General features: G+C 37.7%; 1 protein-coding gene across 1 annotated transcript in view; it reads left to right on the forward strand.

The window, feature by feature from the left end:
* Window positions 1-18,495, forward strand: part of maml3 (mastermind-like transcriptional coactivator 3) — a 105,419-nt gene that overhangs the window by 43,842 nt on the left and 43,082 nt on the right. The gene's annotated exons all lie outside the window — the stretch shown is intronic.

Below are 18,495 nucleotides of genomic sequence, written 5' to 3' on the forward strand. Positions count from 1 at the left end.
TGCAGTATAAAGATTTTTCTCAAAGCACACACACACACACAGACCTATTGCAATCACTTGTACAAACTGAATAATAAAAAACAAGTTTAAATGGATACTATAAATATTAGTCTTCGTTTAATTTTCTGAAATAGCCTACTCCAGTTCTTGTTAAAACACGCAAATTCTGTGCATTTTGGGCACTTTTTTTTTGTGAAATCCTATTTAGGCTATTTTGTGCATCAAAAGTGTGCTTTCCCTTTAATTGAGCGTGAGCAGTGCAGCAAATAGACTCGGCGCTGAAACACGCGCTTCACTGCTCGCGACGCTCCTGCTTGACGCTCACGCGCTGCTCCCGCTGCCGTTGTGAAAGCACTCATCGATTAACATGCACGGCGGAAAAACATACGCGCTTGCGGTCTGAACGGACGTAATTCACGAGGTTTTTTACATGTGTGTTCCGTGTGCACGTGTGATGGTGATGTTGCGCAATGTTAATCATGCGGCGCCCGAGTGCATTTGACCGGCATAAAATCGGCATTTGTCAGACTTCACGTGAAAATCGGCCAATTCCGGTCACCAGCCGATCAATCGGTGCATCTCTAATCTTGATCTTGGTAAAATGTTAATATTAATAATATGACTCATCCAAGGGTCTGACCATATGTAAACCACAATATCGACTTTGACTAAACTGTTTCATTATTGAATTTTTTTTAATTTCCTGAAAAGTAGCAGTTTTGTACATCTAAGTTTTCCACACTAGAGCGATGATATATAACATTGCTTATACCTTCACAGTGATGTGCACTAAACATGTTTTATTTGAATCATTAGTAAGACTATGAATGAATGCTATTACTATTTTATAACGGTGTAATAGAGGCTTTATAACATGTAATAACATGTTTGACGGGAGAACAAAGGCAGGAAAGAGGGCAGGTCCCGCATTGAATCTATGATCTCCATGCACGGATATTAGTTTAGGAGCGTTCACGTGAGCGGCAGGGCCATGCACGTTTATCCGCACCACTGAACAGGAAAATAGTTAGTGTACCATCCACATGTGCATTAACACATGCACATACATTCTCTGGGAAAGAGAAACCCCTCAACGAAGTCCAAATGCTGCTTGGCAGGAAATGAAAAATGGATTAATGTTGCACTTCCTTGACACACACAGATGCACAGAGTCTCTTGCTATGTCTGCTGCAGCTTTCTAGTTCCTTACACAGAATCACATGAGTTAGGGAGATGTGATTGTTCTTTACCAGGGCTACGGCCAAAATGAAACATTTATGATTGTATGTTATATCTTGCCCAGCGCTCTCTTGATTAGACTCTTTTTAACATGTGCTATAAGTTTTGTACAAAAATTGTTACAATTGTAAATGTCACAAAACAGGCAGAAACGTTTAAATAATTTCGGCAAAATTACAGTACATGTTATTATTCATATGATTATAATGAATGCATGCATGATTTAGGGATGCATGATATGATATGTACCAGTTATTGGCCAATATTAGAGTTTAAAAAAAAAAAAATTTACTGGTTGATATTTAATTGTTCATGCTCATTTAGTCAGACAGTTAGAAGATGGCAAAGTATTTTTTTATATTATTGTTAAATCTCTGCTAAATGAATGTGTAAATGTCTAAATTTACTTCAGTGTTTGAAACAATTTATTTCTAATTTATTTGTATAAAATAGTATGCAATTTTAATATTGTGTATCCTGACATCTGCATGCTCTTAAGAATTTGAAGTTTAATTTCGACAACATTTAATATATTTATGTGCTGTTCTTAAGAATATAGCATAAACATGCTGCAAGTTTTTGCCATATAATGTGTTTTATACTTTTAAAGTGCCATTACTCGCATCAAAGTTCAAAGACCTGAAATCACTAATGAAATTTGTTGCAGATTATTTTCGTAATTGATTTTCTTTTATCAATAGATTTTTATCAGTTAGTTATCAGCCCTATTCTTTTCCATCTTTTCTCTTCCGCCAGCTCGTTTTTTGAGTATACTTAGTCGTTCAGTAATATTTAAATTGCCATCCACCCTAGAACCTACACTGGGGCCAATTACAAGAGAGCAGCTCCCTCCGTGTGTCTGCGCACTCACTCCTACAGTCTGGCTCTCTTGAAAACCTTTGTTCATAGAATCCTGAATAACACAGCACATCCTCTGTTGCTCCTCATACCATAACACACACAAACATATCTCTCTCTCTCAAAGTGAGGCCAGTGGGACACAGTTATTGCCTCGCCAGTGCGCCATCAGGGATGCTCATATCTGTGATGTGCTTTGTTTCCATGGTAGCCTCTCTGTCTCTCCTCCAACCAAACCCCCCACCACCCCGGAGAAAAATTGAAAAATGGAACATTTAAAATAAAAAAGTAGCTTGAGTGAAAAATATGTCAGTGATGCTTGATGGCACCAAAGTATCTGCATCTCTTTTTAAGAAATTCTCTGTTTTTCTCTCTTTCTCTCTTACTTTCTCTCTCTGTCTCTCAGATGCTTGATTGGCTCATCTGTACTCAGCCATCCGCTGTCTGTGAGCCAGTTAGGGAAGACAGACTGCCGTACACACACACACACACACATGCTCAGACTGAATCACGGACAGGTGCACACACTCATCCGCTTATTCAGACACAAATACACACACTCCAGACTTAATACTGAGCAGCAGCAGGTGTCTTACTCTTCATTCAGTATGAAAAGATGACCATGTTGTGTCCATTTGAATGTGTTTTTAAAAGAAGGGGATTTATGAGAATGTGATGAGGTCACACTCTCTACTTTCTTTTGTCTTTGAACGCATCTGGAAAAACAAACTCCTTCCTGCGTTCTGTATTGTCGCTGTTTTCTGCTTTCCCTCTTTCTCAACTCTTTATTGTACATGGATTTGTGTAAGCATGGCCATATAATAGGCGCACTTACCACGGCTTATTGATGAGGATTGTTTTCAGATCTTTTTTGTCAACATGTTTTTCAGGAATATGAATTATTTTAATTGGAGGAAAAAATTAAATATCGCAAAGTCAATATTTGCCAATATCGTGCAGCCTTAATCAGAGTAAAACTTACTCCCACTGGTAAGTGCACCTATTATAATCATAGATAAATACAGTAGAATAAAGATACAAATTAAATAGTGTTTTGTTTTTCAGGCAAGTCTAACATATTCAGGAACAGACATTAAATAATTAAATGCAAAATAAAACTGCATAGTCTTCACTGTATAAATTAAACATAATTAATATTTGTTACAGCTACAAAAGTGATTTTCTCTTTGTATTTTGTTGTTTGATTGACATACAGCATCAGGAAAATTAGGCTGCTGTCACTTTAAGACCAAATGCATGGATCCAATAGAATGATACACATCAGTTTTCTTTCTCAATTGTTTGTTCACTGTGTTTACGTGGATACTCGTCGAGATGAGCATTTTGACATAATTTTGCATGCATGTATTCAAGCACAGATAGACCCAAAAGAGAACGTAATTTTGCGTCTTGCACTCAAATGGTTTAAAATCGCTTGAATGATTAAACTGACAGAACCTAAAATACGTGCAAGTGATTAACTTTCGCTCTATGAATGTTATACTTTGCAATTAATCCGAGAATCACGTGCGTTTCGAACCATGGTGCCTGGTCCAACTACGATCCTTTAACATCGTACATCCTGCGATGCGACTAATTTCTAATTTAATTTCTAAATAATTTAAATTTTTAATTTTAACTAAAAACTCATTTAATTTACAATAATTGTTGATTTACAATATTGTCTGGAAATAATGCAACTATAATATTAGTTTATATAGTGTTAAATATAATTAATATAAGATCAATAATATATGTCAAGCTTTGCATTCATGCACTACTAAAGATTTGTCATCAGACCCCAGAAATCTCTTTTACAGTGGCCATCCATATTATTGAGCCTTGATTAAGCCATGTTTTTATTTTTTTTATTTTTTTATTTTATTCACCGGACAAAGCCGGCTTCCGAGACACTGTCCGTAATGCAGCATCGACCCCATAGGGTAGGTGACAGTCTGTCAACTGGCCTGAAACACATTCACACTGGCACCAGGCCAGCAGAACATCCTTATTGTTGAGTCCTCTACATATGCATATAACAAATTATTGTTCTCTGAATAGACAGAGATGTTTATGGAAACATAAAGAGACTACATGTATAACACAGAAGGGCATTGTGCATATGCACACAGATACACACACACACACACACACACACACACACACACACACACACACACACACACACACACACACACACACTCCAGTATCAAAGCACCTCATGGTGGGGGACAACGCAGTCGTGGTGACCAGACCATCTGGCTGGCGAGCTGAGGAGGGACACCCTCCTTTCTCTTGCTCTTTCTGTGTCTCTCTCTCTCTCTCTCTCTCTCTCTCTCTCTCTCTCTCTCTCTCTCTCTCTCTCTCTCTCTCTCTCTCTCTCTCTCTCTCTCTCTCTCTCTCTCCCTTTCTCCCTTTGCCCCTGGCTGAAATGGCACCAAGTCAAAGCCACCCCATCCCACCCTGAGGGTGCAAACCCAGATACCACCCTCAAATAAGCCCCATCTGCAGTTGATACATCTGATACAAGCCAATTTAAACATGATAGTTATACAGTGTTTTGAACTGTGGTGAAATGCAACAATCCAAATGAGAGAGGTATGCTATGTGAGCCCAAATTTATTTGTAGTGCATTTGCCACACAATGGTAGTTTCAATTTCACTTATAAATAAATTCGTTTAGACTTTGTTTATAAAAAATTTCGTTTATAATGAATGTCACTATAATTTGTACTTATATTTTTCATTCCTGTTCTTTTCTGAAAACATTCAATTTAAAGGATTTGTTGTGGAGTGAGAGGAACTTAAATACTTGTTTAAAGTGTTTATAATATTTGTAAATGTTTCATTTTATTTACCGGTATTTTACATTTATTTCAGAATGTTTAGTATTGAATCAGCTGCTATACATCTTTTCAGTTTTTGTGTTTCTTGGAAATGTAACTAATGACCTTGATGTTGCTAGCACCGTCCTCTAGGGCTGCACGATATTGGGAAAAAAATTACATTGCGATATTTTTTTCCCAACGATATATATCGCGATATTGCGAGCCATCAATCCAGGCTAAAGTCAATAATTACCATTCCATGTTATTAATAATTTCACTAATAAGCAAGCTTCATTACAAGTAACAAAAAGGCCACTTAATATTTTATTCCAGAAACATATTTCTCTCAGAATTCGGTGAAGGTTCTACACAGGACCTAACAGGTTCAGGTTCTGGACCCGAAAAATTATGTTTTCTGTGCTGATTCAGTGACGCGTTCATGTAAACGGCACCTAGAACCAGCAAAAGTAATGATTAATAATATGAAAAATATTACAGTGAGACATTTTAATTGTTTATTAATAAACAAGTGTTTTCTGTAAAGATGAAGTTGACAATATACTGACTCGCGATCTTCGCAGCAGTGATCGGGAGATATGCACTTTTCATACAGATTAATTTTTTTTAATGGTTCTTCTGTAGATAATTGTTATTTCTATTTTTTTTATTATTATTGTTATTTTTAGGTGTGTGAGGCGAGTAGACTACCTTTTATGCTGAGTTTCGGTTCATGGATGATAGCTTAATCTCCAGTTCAGGCGCTGGCTGCTATATTTATATTTTTAGGCTAGGCCCTATTTATTAAATCCAGAAAATTGGATAATGAAATACTGATTAAAATTAAGATACAATTAATACAAAACGAAATTCGTTTTAAAGAAAGGCTTTGTGCTTTCTGTTTGAGGTCTCTGTGAAAGTTTTAAAGCAGTCTTTTAGTGCGGCTTTCATAACGGTCGCGTGACGCGTCCATAATGTCACGTAACATTGTTTTTTCCTCATAAATGCGAACACGAAACGATTTTTTAAAAAAGACAACCATCCAAGACTTTATAACACTCCAGCAAAGTAGCCTACCTCTTTTTGGTCAACATCCTCCTTTTTGTAGACGAAATAGGCTAGTCCCAAATAGCTGATTTTGATTTTGTTGCGGCGGATCCTCTTCGTCGCGCATTTTTAGCTATAGGATTGCCAGTGAATGTTGGCTGTGAGCGTGAGCGCGGCAGAGCAAACAATCACTGTGCAGGCACGCGGAACGCGTATGTCACCCCAGCAAAAAGCCATACAACAAACTCGTGTTTACTGTGTGCTACCGTTCTCTTACACTATGGGTGCTACTAACGTTACCCTTCGCATCGCATGTTCCGGCGATGTGACTATCGCTCATTTGCACATCGCGATGTCGATGTTAAAACAGAATATCGTTCAGCCCTACCGTCCTCTACCAGTTAGGCTACAGAAAAACCTCTGTTTACCTGCTGACTTGTTTAGCCATGGTAGTACCAGCATCGGGTATGATCCTCATCTTCTAGATTCTAGATAAATTCTAGATAAAATTGAGAATCATGAATTATTATTATTATTATTATTATTTATTTTAAATAGAGATCACGATTCTCAACATTCAACTAAAGATAATGATAATGCTAAATTGATAATTGCTACTGTCTATTTAAAATGTTAAATTCATTTGAATAAATTATTTTAAAAAACTGTTTGAATGAATGATTCAATGAATGACTAACTCATAAATACTTCACTTGTTTCATTACGGGAATGATAATTTTAAGTCACTTGTTGCCACCTACTGGTGTAATGATACAATCGTTACTTTAGTTTCTTTCAAAAGGTGATTTGCTCTATTTTCATTGCTTCCGTTGACATCTGTGTTTATATCCGAACTATAAACTTTTATCCTAATATTCATATCACAGAAGTATTTGTAACACAGAAATAGCGATAGGCCTAAAGACTGTTTGTGAAGCTGTTTCATACCTATACATGACAATGCTCTCCCTGGCTCAGCCGCAGTGCCGCCACAGATCTGAATGTCCCGGTGTGATTTTATCAAAGGTTTAATAGACACAGGCGAATCACTGTTATTTAGGAACGAGATTGCGTGGTTGTTTTAATCGAGATCGCGATCTTTTAACGATTAATCATGCAGCTCTACTTCATTTTATGTGTTATAATTAAATATATAAGTAAGTCTTGTGTATTGTAATAAATGTTGTGATTCACACATCCAGAGCACATGACCTTCATTAATGGCCACATCCAGACGATAGACCATAGTAAAAACTACAGAGATCCCAATCCTGTTTGAATCAGTATGCCATAGTGCTCTATTAATAATTGTAACTGAGACATCATTTAGAAAGCTAATCCTGCCCAAATAGACTTGATATGTCAAGGCATGTATATTAGAGCTCATTTTTTGGGTTTTAAAGGAACTTTTCACTCTTAATGCATTTCTACTTCAACAATATTGGCTTACTCTGTCCATTCTATCCCTTCCTTCCTTTTCTATAGCTCTCTTTCTCTCTCTCTCTCTCTCTCTCTCTCTCTCTCTCTCTCTCTCTCTCTCCTCTCTCTCTCTCTCTCTCTCTCTCACCCTCCTCCCCCTGTTTTATGACTTTGCTACAGCTCTGAGCCTGATCTCTGTGAAGGGAGAGATGGAGTGAGAAAGGGAGGTGGTGGAGAGAGGAAAAGGACAGGCAAATGGCCGGATTGATTTACAGAAACTGAGGACAGCAGGCACAAGCCCCTCCTCTGCTCACTTCCTTTCTTCCTCCACCCATCCACATTTTCTCTCTATCTCTCTCTCTCTCTCTCTCTCTCTCTCTCCCCCCCCCCCCCTCCCCTTTGCTGTGGTACGGCTCCAAGAACAGGAAGCAGTGGAACACTAAAAATAGAGAAAGAGAGACAGACAGAAAAGAGCATTTGGAGAGAGGGAGGGATGGCGAAAGATATAAACAGAGAAATACTTTGCATAAACAGATGGGTAATTGGAAAGAACGAAGGAGAGAGAGAAACTAGAATTATAAAGTGGTCAACAAGATAACTGTAAAGTAAGTTTTCATTTCCTGCTGTCATTAGATGAAGGTAAATGGCATGAGGGGGCGACAGAGAAATGAAGAGAGGTTGTGGGGTGTCTGTCGCACTCCTCTCATCACTAGGCCTGCGGGCAAAATTACGTCGTCTCTGACTAGGTACCTCTTTTGAATAAGTACTTGCTTTGCAACTGTTAAGTATGTTCGGTATACTATGAATGTAATCCGGATGTGCTATATTAGTTCATTGTCATGTGACATGCGTTTTCAGTTGTGTCACTTACGTCATTCACTAATCTTCTCCTGTGGAATCATGGGATAGTAAATTGATCAGATAGGCCTACTCACTTAATATCACCAGAAGTAGTAGGTCATCCATTTTCACATACTATTTTCACCTACAATATAATAGGGAAGTATGTACTGTATATTCAGATGGAGACGTGAGATTTTTTTTTATTTTTTTTATTATGGCTGCCATGTGTCCTCGGTGTACTCTTGCTTGAATCCAGTGATTCGACTACATGTGATTCGAGTGATTCGACCACATGTCAGTACTTTACCAAAATTAGAAGATGCCAGAAGAAGAAGTCTAAAGATGCCATTTGGGATAGACATTTTCTGAGGAGTTTAACCTGTAGCATTGATGCTAATTACCCATTACATTAGACATTAACACACCATTAGCATACAGCTATAGAGGCAACTCAGACCTGCTTACATGTACACAAACATGTATTCCCTGAGATAAAGGTTGTCAGGACTAAAATTAGGTGTTTTGTTGCTGTAAAACGTATATTTGAATCATTAGCACTGACCTAGCATGGATGCGTTAATCATGGATAGCATCTTCTCAGTTATTTCCATTATTCACACATGGCACCTGAGGGTCACGTGTTTTGGCTATTCTGAGGAAAATCCACCTATGTTACCTTTTTATTTGATCCCCTGTTGGCTGTCAAGCTTAAGCTATAAATCTACAGAGTTCTGCAGTGATCACTCAAGCAATATCAATGCGTAATGTTTCTTGTCTTCAAGAATGTTGACTTGTCATGTTGTGCGAGATTATCCTTGATTATCCAGTCGATAAAAGTGTTTTGATCTGCAGTCAGTGGATTATGTTTCTGTACCCGTCGAATCGTAAAATGTCATGTGACAGATGTAGACCTGATCTGGGATAAAATTGATAATACCGCATTCAACTTTTTAATGAATATCTTTAACACATTTACCAACACCTCTAAGTTATAACCATAACTTAGCACATCCTGATGATTAGCATTACGGTTTATCATGATCGGAACCATCCATGATATTTCTGAACTCATGAGTCCATGAAGTCTGAACTTTGCTTGATGGGTGACTGTGTGGCGGGATTTGCGCTTAACTGGTTTTGGGTGGAAAATTGCACTTTGTTTTAGCGAAAGCAAGATGATATATGTTTTTGATCGGACATTGAGGAATTGAACATGGAAGTGAAGCTTTTTTTTTTTTAAAAAGGTTGTTTTGCAAAAGGTTGTTTTAGACGTTTGTTGCTGTTTACAGAACTGCTGTTTATGCTGGATGGCGGACCATCTGAAAGGTGCATTGCGCCCCCTATAGTGTTGGAGTAAATTCGTTTTATTCTAGTACTTTTTGAGGTTCACTTTGCTTTTTTGTTTTGGTCTTATTGTGAATAGCCCTTAGTGAGGGTAAATATGACGTGAATTATAACAAAGCTGTGGAAATCAATTCAGTTGCGGCTGTGTTAATGTCCTTTTTTGTTGTTGTGCTAGATGCACAACAGTACAACCTTTTGAACTAACTAGGTTTCTATCTCTCAATGACCTAAATGTGTTTCAGAGTATTTGCATCTATCTGTAGCCTATATTGGCACACATATTGCATATATGTGAGACATACTGCACTAGTCAAGCTAGTTACCATCAGACCCATATTTACAGAGTGAGGACTTGAAGTTATTAAGAATGTGACAAATGAAGTCAGTGGGTGGAGCTTAGGCTGAAGAGCATGTGAGTAATGTAGAGATGATTATGAGCAGTTTATTGTGATGAGTCGCTCTTTGTCTTCCTCCCTCATTCTCCATGCTTCCTGTTGTCCCTTGCGCTCTCTCTCTCTCTCTCTCTCTCTCTCTCTCTCTCTCTCTCTCTCTCTCTCTCTCTCTCTCTCTCTCTCTCTCTCTCTCTCTCTCTCTCTCTCTCTCTCTCTCTCTCTCTCTCTCTCTGGGTGAGGTGCAGTAATTGTCTCTGCTGGCAGGGCTGCTGAAGGCTTTATTGGATTGGAGTAGGATTTCAGGGACTGTGTTTAACATGCACCCAGGCGCTACAGTGCACACACACACATTCACTCAGCCAGTGTTTAAACAGGCTGCCATTAACGGTGAGGGAGGGAGACGGCAAGCGAGAGAGAACGAGTATTTAGCAGCATTTAGGAGGAGGCGGTGTTGCTCAACGAGCGGAAGCCTTGTGTGCTGACTCTCCGTGCCCCCTCTTTCTCCTCCCTCCTTTCTTCTGCTTCTGCTCTCTCCTGTCCTCCCCCTCCTGTCTTCCCTCTCTCTCTCTCTCTCTTTCTCCCTCATTAATATCTTATTATATTAGTGTTAGCCAGTGGGTGCTCCTTCCATCTTCACACGTACTGGCACCAAACGCACTCACAAAAACACTGTACTGGGCTGAGAGTTATTTATAAACCTCTGTATCCCACAGACAGGAACTCATGAGGGAGAGAGTGAGGTAGAACAGAGTGAGAGAGAGAGAGAGAGAGAGAGAGAGAGAGAGAAAGGAGGGGTGAGGTAATGCATTTTTTCCAGCTAACCACAACATTCCAAAATTTCTCTACAACTAGATTCAAGTGGGAATTGTATTGATCACAAAACAACAGCTTGCGACAATGTGTGCATTTTAATTATGTACAGTCATGTATTTTAAAACAAATAAGATAATATTTAGTTAAGTTTTCTAATAATTTAGTATTGCGTTGAAGAACCTACATAACAGATATGTTTATTCCATAGACACATTTTCTTGTTTAGAAGTACATACGTTTGGTTCTTAAAGGGATTGTTCACCTTAAAGTGAATGTTCTGTCATTGTTTGCTCACCTTAGTTTGTGTCTTTCAAACCTGTATGACTTTCATTATTCCTTGGAACACAAAAGAAGACATTTTGAATAATGTGATAGTCGCTCTTTTCCTTGCTTTACTTTGAATGGAAACTGAAGCTTTTAAGCTTCAAAAATGATGTAAAAGCACTAGGGGTGTGCCTCAAGCCGAATACTATGTTTGTAAAGGAAATGACGCATTCTACGGAGTCCCTAAAGGGACATGGTGATGGAAAAAAATAAATGAGATGGGTGGAAAAAATATATTTCAATGCTTTTGCATTCTCTCGCAAAAATAATAAAATAAGAGCGGCAGTAATGATAACACACTTTACAAGAGGAGATATCTGTCAATGACTCTCAGGATCTGTTGCACACCAAATCCTCTGACATCACCCTGTCAGTCATCTCTCCTTACTATCTTCATGTGATGAGCGAAATCTGATGTACTGTAATGTAACCAACTACTGCAGCAAGCCTAACCGACACTCATTTTCCATGCCTTTCCTAGGCATGATTTAGATTTAGGCTTCTAATTCAGATTTAGGCTTCTGGCACATCCCTAAAAAGCACCATAAACGTATCATAAATGTCCATATGACTTGTGCGCTACTGTCTTTTAAAGTAATACAATAGCTTTGTTTGATTAACAGACCAAAATTTGGTTAGTGAGTTTAACTGGAGAGGCAGATCAGTCCAATATTTGATTGAATCATTCAGACCAGTTTTATGAAAAAACTGGTATAAACTGTAAAAATGTATTGCAGATCTTGCGCGACAGAGTGGTTTGTGGATGATTCAGCCATTTGGTGCTTCTTACATAAACTCACATGAAAGTTTTCTTTTTAATTACAATTTTTTTATTATGAAAGAAAGAAAAAGAGAAAGAAAGAGAAAAAAAAAAAGAAAAAAGAAAAAAAACGAACGAACCTGGGTATACATAAACTCTTGAACAGGACAATTTGTATAATTTCAGTTACAATTTTGTCTAATGGAATATATGTAAATGTATTCTATGGTAAATAGCTTCCTTGAGGATATAATAAATAAAATATTAAATGCTATTTTTATGAACGTTCTTATTTATTCTGCAAGTTATGAGCACAACTGTCTGTACCAAAGGATGTTTCTTTCAACTCTTAAATTAAAGGGTCATGCACTCAACTCATTTTAAAGTCACACACACACACATACACACACACACACACACACACACACACACACACACACACACACACACACATTTTTTAGATAGAAGTACTCTGAACAGTTTATACTAAAGAGAGGGTATGTGTTATCTGTTGTGTGTCTAAGGTCGGTCTGCCTTTATTGTACCATGCACATTCAAGAGCTCAGTTTAATGATGTGGATTAAACACACACACACACACATACACAGTATATATATATACTACCATGCAAAAGGTTTGGGGTTAGTTAGATGTTGTTGTTTTTTTTGTTGTTTTTTTAGCTCTTATTTATTTAGTTATTATTCTTTCTTTTTTTTTTTTTTTTAAATAAACGTTTTCTCTATATTTCTACCTGTTTTTCGGGGGGGTTTATGCATTTCAATAAAGTTGTACTTTTTCCTGTGATGGCAAAGCTGAAAGTGAGTCTTCAGTGTCACACAATCCTTCAGAAATCATTCTATTATGCTGATTAGGTGCTCAAGAAAAATTTCTCATTCTTATATAAATGTTGAAAACAGTTACACTTAAAGTCCCCCTGTAGTCAATAATTGTATCCCTTAAAACTCATCCTTGATCACCAAAATGACGTTTAAAGATTTTTTTCCTTGAAAAAAATTCTTCATGCCTTAAAATAGCTTGAATGTAACTCTACACCCTTGTCTCATTTAGTAAACGCGGTTCTATGAATATTCAAATTAGCCCCGCCTCACGCCAGCTCAGAGATCCACTCGTTGATGATCACACATTGATGTGGTTGGTTACAAGGTAGTTTGTGACGTCCGAAATCAAACCGCGTCTTTAGTTCACTGCAGTTTTAAGGAGAAAATGCTCAGCAATGGTGTTGACTTATGCATTTGTACATGGTTTGTCTTAAAGCATATTTAAAAACACCACATAGACATATAAGCAACATTAAAAGCTTGATTTTCGCCACAGGGGGTCTTTAATATTTTTGTGGATTTTTCAGGATTCTTTAATGAATAGTAAGTTTGAAAGAACATTACATTGTAACAATGTGAAAATATTTACTCTCCTTTTTGATCAATTTAATGAATGATTCATTGCTGAATAAAAGTATAAATTTCTTTCAAAAAATGCTGACCTCAAACTTGAATGGTAGTGTATATCAGTCGATATTTCCCCTATTTTCCCTTCAGATTATCTCATGCTCACTTAAATTTAATCTTTATAATCACTAATAATTTAAGGTCTAAACACTTTAATTTTTGTATTATTCAGTGATATACAAGTTATATGTAATAAATAGCACTATATAAAAAAAACTTTTTGTCCATCTGCAGTGAGCAACAGGATGTTGTCATTTGGTTGTTTTCTATTTCTGTGGCGTCACACTCAGTAGCCCCGCCCACTGAAGGCTTATTGGTCCAGAATCCTGCTCGTCTCTTCTCACTGTACGTTGGCAAACATCTTGAGCCACATTGCACAGCAATTTTGACAGACAAATTGTTTGTCGCTGGGAACGTATTGCATTGCATCTTCACTGTAAGATATATTGTTGGATTAACTTAAAAAAATAACCTGGTTGCATTAAAATTGAGTTAATTGAACTTAAAAATTTGAGTTGATGCAATGAAGTAAATTGGTTTAATCAACAGACACTCAAAATAGTTTATCTAAACCACATAAATGATCTAAGTTGATTTAACAAAAAAAAAAAAAATTGTGATAAATCAGGAAAATAATTTTTTACAGTGTTGTTAGTACACAATAGATCTATAGTTTTTCCAGACGATTTAACAGCCGAGCCAATCTAGCAATTTACCTAAAAATGCAACACATCTTTGCAGTTTTGACTGGTGAACCATGTAACGCATAAAGGGCCACTAAGGTGAGAGGATCATCAAGGTTGCACTTTTTTTCAAGGTTATTTTTGTTCTTTTACGACACTGTCACAAGAGAAAGTCAGTGATACAGGGTAAGTATTGCATACATTGACAAAGAAGAGTGCACAGATTGGGAGATAAAGAAAAGGAGAATGCGATAGATTTGGAAAAAAGCGTAAGGTAGGTATAGGAGAGAGAGAGAGAGAGAGGAAAGAAAACATTAGGGAGGGCAACCACTAGAGAGAAAGAGCGAGAGAGATTATTGGCAGAAGTGTCCAGTGCACTCAGCCCAGGCGCTGGGGGGAGGGGCTTCAGGATCAGGAGGTTGCTATAACAACTGCACCTTGGTGGTTCTCTCCCCCCATGCGCGCTCTCTCTCTCCAGTCACATGAAAGCATTACCGTCTGTCTGAAGAGCTCTTCTGTCTTTCCCTCCCTCCCTCCCTCTTGTATTCTCTCCCTCCCTTTATCCGTGTGCTCTCCCACATGGTGACTGTGAAGAGAGCAGGAGAGGAAGTGTGTTTGTGTGAGCTACTGAACACTTTAATAGGCAGTGAAATGGAGAAAAACAAACATCAGCCTCCCCCTTCTACACGCATACATACACAGACTTTCTCTCTCTCTTCCTCTGTCTCTACCTCTGCTATGTGTTTTCTTAACCCTGCCATGCTAGTTAAGGCTTGGGGGAGGTTTTCTCGATGTTCTTATCCTATTACGGTGGTTTTGAGCCAAATGCTGCAAGCTAGATGGGTCTCTCTGTCTGCGGCTTATGGCGTCGACTGTTACGCCATTCGTACTGTACCACTCGACCCCAGACGTCGGTGTCTGCTAGAGGGGGTTGGTGTTAAACATACCTAATTATGCCTCGCTTAGCATGCAGAGTCTTTGCAGGAAGATGATCATTATTGATATCAATCATGTGCCACTCTGACAGGATTCATCACACACGGACCGATATATGGTACAGGAATGGAGTGAGGACATGCTTAACAAATTTGTGAGGCAGTGAGAGGACATGTTCACACAGTATGATGTGTTTGTCAGTGCTATTTTTAGTGGTAATTATGGTTCTTTTCACACAATTTAGGATGGCATGACAAAATAACCATAAAACACATTTAGTCAATAAATATGTATCTATAACATTGTTATTATTATTATTAATGTTATAATTTATGTATAACATTAATTACAATATTAAAAAGTATTTACAAGGCGTCATATACTTAAATGGCCACATTTACAATTTATGACGCACCTATGGCAAATAACGATATATTATTTCTATATAAAGTAATTCCTATTATTTGTATTATTTCATTTTTTGGTAACACTTTACAATAACATTAGTTAACTAAGAATGAACAATGCTTCTACAGCATTTATTCATCTTAGTTCATGTTAATTTCAACATTTACTAAATCAATTGTACATTATAAAAAATGATTTGTTAACATGAATGCACTGTGAACTAAACATGAATGGCTGTATTTTTAACTAACTAACAAAGATGAATAAATACTTCAATGAATGTATTGCTCATTGTTGTTTAACACATTAACTAATGTTAACAGCAGACCTTGTAAAGTGTTATCCATTTTTATCTATACGTATTTATTTGCCACTTTATTTTTCACATGACACCCCCTACCTATTGTTATATGATTCACGAGTTGGAGAAAGGCGATTGACGTTGGTTACCTGTTCATACAGGCAGTTTTGGATATGCTTCTGTATGTGCCGGACCATTTCAGAATCACACCTGTTTCACAAATTTTGTTGTCAGTCCCTAGCACTGACTATAGGAACGTAGCCAGTTTTGTGTGAGCCACACACTCAATTTCTTTCTCTTCCTCCCCATCACTCACTCTCTCCATGTGAGTGACAGTCAGCCTAATCGTCTTTATGGCATGATAAACGGCATGAATATTGACAGCCGTCGTGACAACGGTTGCCTTGACAACCCCCTTAGCTGTTGCACATGACAGAGGTGTAACAATGAAAAATGCGACCTCGAGCAGACCTACAGTCAACAAGAAAGCAACATGCATATTTGAGCTTGCTACAGTATAGATTTTAGGCTGCACGACTACATTGTGTTAGCGTATAGAGTCTTACAGAGGTAGACTAAAACAGAACGTGTTTGTATGTGTGTGCGCCTTATTTTATCATGCTTATCTTCTTATTTTGCATAAAGCTAGCCGGTAAACATCAGCCTTTCTTGTTTCCCATCATGATCTCGCTGTTCCTCTGGTCATGTAGAGAGAGAGACAGACTGAGAGAAAGAGATAGAAGGAGGGAGGGGGGACTAGACGTATTGCCTCAGAGGAGAGCTGGAGAGAAGATCCATGAATCTTGTTGTTTCAGAATCTCATTTTGTACGTTTCGGTGGAGTAGCGTGTGCGTGTGTGTGTTTGAGATTTCTAACACGCACATACACACACATTAAAGTCCACTGGGATAAGCATAGAAGGTGGGTGGGATCCTGCTGTTGTGTAGGGAGAGAATTTGTCACTAATGTTCGTGCGGTTCGTCTACGTTCAGGGTTTACACACACATAATCGCACACATTTCACTTCTGTAATTAACACACCGTTAAATGTGTTCACTGTGAGAGTCATTAGCACAAACGGGAAGATGAGGAGAGATGATGAGAAATGCTTTTCACCTTCTTTTCTATCCTCACCTCTGAGGCATCTATCGCTCTTTCCTCGTCAATATTCGCTGTTGTTCATTCCCCACCACGCTGCCCTGCAATATAGAGCAGGAAAGGGGCCGTCTTAAAAGTGGCACAACTGGATGTTAAAATAATTATTTGTGGAAAAACTTGAAGAATACTTAAATTTACATTACGACTGATTACTGCTCTTTTCGCTTCTTATTTGTGGTTTATTGTGCAAATACATTTAAGGAAATAATGACATTTTGAAGAGTTTTTTGAAGAGTTGTCTCCTATCCCTAACCTCTGTTGGCATGTACGTGTGTGTTAGTGTCTAGCTTGTGTTGAGCAGCTTAGACACAGCTTAATGGCTGAGACAAATTAAGCAAAAGAGCATTGTGGGATGAAAGAGTGCCCATGTGTGAACAATGAAAGTTCATTTTGCAACTGATTCCCTGCCCTCTATGCTCTGTCTTTTCTCTCTCTATCTCAATCTGAAGTGATAACTGACACTCATCACCTTTTTCCCCTATCGGTGATTTTCTGTGCATTGACCGTTAGTTTGTTTGTCTGTGTGTGCAGTGCCAGTAAAACGGGAATGTGCAAAGCTACATATTTCAAAATTGACAAGCCAATGGGTTGAACGACTAGTTAACTAGTCGGTCTTGAGGAAGCCTTCCATAATTAGGCTGGTTTAGAGTCCACCAGAACCTGATCTGATAGTCAGATTGTAGGTGTCCTTGTGTTTAAAATAAATAAAAGCCAGAGTTTTTAAATTTTATTTTTTTTCATGCTCATAGCACCAAGGTGCTGGAGAAGCACATTAAAACAATTTTTGAGAATTTGTCTCTTAATGCATCCCCTTTATAACATAAATAGGAATAATAATACAAAAATAATAATTTGTAGCTTATATATATATGAAGACTTCAGATGCAAAAGCCTCTAAGTCCGTCGTTTTACAGTTTTCTTAATATTAACGTTTCTATCAGGCTTTTATGTATAGGTTTCTACCCAAGTACCGACATTTCTGAATGGGCTGAGGCTGGGAACATATTTGATGAACGTATACTATGTGCGGAGAGCATTCACTCAATATTATCATCTCATTTTTGACATAGGTGGCTTTTAGAGGCTTTTGCATCGGAGGTCTTCATATATATAAACTACAAATTATTTGACATCACTAATTGGTTCTAACTAGTTGACTATTCTGGCCCATCCCTACAGTAATTTGATTAGACTGAGACTGATTTGATAAGCATGTGGCTTTTAAGAATTTATATAGTGGCAAATAAAAGGACCTTCTTGTCTTCTGTTTTGAATTAGCCTGTTATTAACTCTTGAGGACTCTGTTTAAACCCAATCACCTGTGTAGATATGGAAAACCAGCGTTGGAAGCATTGGCAGTTTGTGTTGATCAAAATACCTGCCCTCATTTGATGTAAAGTATATTCAGTTATGCAAGTGAATGTGACATCAATTCATGTCAGTAATTAAGTAACTGATTCACTTTTGATGTTTGTTTTACTGTTATACATAAAAACACAATGAGGATCACTGGCACAAAGCTTGTTCTATTGTGAAGTGTTTTACAATTACTTTTACATTTAATCATTTTGCAGACCCTTTTTTCCAAAGAAGAAATCAAATAAACAAAAGGGCAACAATATGCAAGTGCTGTGACAAGTCCCAGTTAGTCTAGCACAGTACACGTTGCAAAGTGGTTT

The sequence above is a fragment of the Squalius cephalus genome, assembly GCF_949319135.1.
Source record: "Squalius cephalus genome assembly, chromosome: 2".
In the NCBI taxonomy this organism is placed as follows: Eukaryota; Metazoa; Chordata; class Actinopteri; order Cypriniformes; family Leuciscidae; genus Squalius; species Squalius cephalus.